This window comes from Lathyrus oleraceus, chromosome 4, assembly GCF_024323335.1.
Source record: "Lathyrus oleraceus cultivar Zhongwan6 chromosome 4, CAAS_Psat_ZW6_1.0, whole genome shotgun sequence".
NCBI lineage: Eukaryota > Viridiplantae > Streptophyta > Magnoliopsida > Fabales > Fabaceae > Lathyrus > Lathyrus oleraceus.
The window spans coordinates 426,834,442-426,836,303 of record NC_066582.1 but is presented as its reverse complement, the minus strand read 5'-3'; the positions used below and the strand labels follow the sequence as shown (position 1 = coordinate 426,836,303).

At 39.5% G+C, this 1,862-nt stretch overlaps 1 non-coding gene across 1 annotated transcript; it reads left to right on the top strand.

Annotated features, from left to right (window-relative positions):
- The first annotated feature begins 227 nt into the window (after positions 1–227).
- LOC127078076 (small nucleolar RNA R71) lies at positions 228–334 on the top strand. The gene has a single exon (XR_007787821.1). It is a non-coding gene; the product is annotated as a small nucleolar RNA R71 (small nucleolar RNA).
- The last annotated feature ends 1,528 nt before the right edge of the window (positions 335–1,862 follow it).

Below are 1,862 nucleotides of genomic sequence, written 5' to 3'. Positions count from 1 at the left end.
TCATGTCTATAGAGCTTAGTTCATGCACTCCTCCTTGGGCTTCCTTCTTCTCTACTGTCGCTCGTTTGACTCCCCATGATTGATGGTTTTGAGCCATATCTTCGATGAGGGCACTAGCTTCAGGATAAGGTTTGTTCATCAGAGCACTGCCTGCGGCAGCGTCTATGGTCATCTTTGTGTTATAGTGAAGTCCATTATATAAGGTTTGAATGATTAACCAATTTTCTAAACTATGATGTGGGCATGCTCGTAACAACTCTTTATATCTCTCCCAAGCTTCGAACAACGATACTCCTTGGTTTTGGGTAAATCTAGTTATATGGTTTCGAAGAACGGCGGTCTTACTTGGGGGAAAATATCTAGCAAGGAATACTCTTCTAAGGTTATCCCAAGTCGTAATGGAATTGGGTGGAAGGGAATCAAACCATGATAGGGCTTTATCTCTGAGGGAAAAAGGAAATAATCTTAAACGTATTGCCTCAGGAGAAGCTCCATTGGTTTTAAAAGTGTCTGCTAATTGAAGAAATATTTTTAAATGTTGGTTTGGGTTCTCAGTAGCGAGTCCTGCGAATTGCCTTTGTTGCACTAGTTGCAACAGGGATGGTTTAAGTTCGAAATTATTAGCTGGTATGGTTGGGTTTACTATACTAGAACTAGGTTCTTCGTTGGATGGTTGAGCGAAATCCTTAAGAGGTCTTTGGTTTTGATCTTCGGCCATAGCTCTCTTAATTCTATGAAAGAATAAACGTGTGCGAGCGTAACGTTTAGGTTCCGCCAGAGGGTATACTAAGATTAAACTTCCGGTGCTGCGAGTTCTTCGCATTGACCGATGGGAAATAGCCTAAGTCTAAACGATATAACAACAGGAAAATGAAATTTGACGAAATTGGTTGGCGCCAAAAACTTGATGCGGTGCTTTCGCAAGTATACGAACGCGTCAATGAAATTCTGGTGTAGTCAGAATTCAGATGTTCTACTCCACGTCATGACATCTGATCTAACATTGTAACTAATACAGCAAGATAGTTATTAACCACTGTACTAATATGCACAAGTTCACAGATGTCACGACATCTCATTCTATGTCACCCTAGAATGTATGAACACCTGGTTCTGTGCATCAGGAAGAAGGACTCAACAGAAATCAAACCTAGCACTCACTTCTGTTGTTTTCTTCCACAGTTATCAGCATGATGTCTTACTGTTGTTTGTGGACATCATCTGTTACATTGTTCCAGTGTGTATATCTTTTACTTGTATTTCCTGAATTAAAGGTTGAACACGTTAATCTAATTTCCACTTATTAGATTACTAACAACTAGGCTATTTGTTAGGTTCATTAATTGTAGGTTAGTAGTTGGTTTCCCGGTTTTTCTCTAAGCTATTGAATCCCTGAAGAATAGCCTGAGAAAAATACTGAACCAGAAAAACCAATCATCCTACACTTTAGCACCTGCTGTTGGGAATGAATGTCACAACATTCAGTTCGACATCCAGAACATATGTTGATTCTGTTATGTTCCTGGAACCATGCTGTGCTAAGTTTGCAGTACTGTAAAAAGACCAACTAGTCTCTACTTCAGTATCAACCATCAGTATCAACTGTCCAACCATCTAGTTTAACAGTTTCACAATGATCCTTCGGCCAAGTCTGTTATCCTGGAAGAGAACAGACTTAAATAAATACTAAACAGAACCTAACATGCTTATTGTTCAGTATACACTGCCACTGTTGAATGTTACAACATTCTGATTGACATTCACCCAGAAGGCTATATACCAGGTCTGTTATCATCTTGGTAAGCTGACTGGAATACCAGCTGAGTTATGACAGTAACAAACACATGCAGAAGGAAAACAAA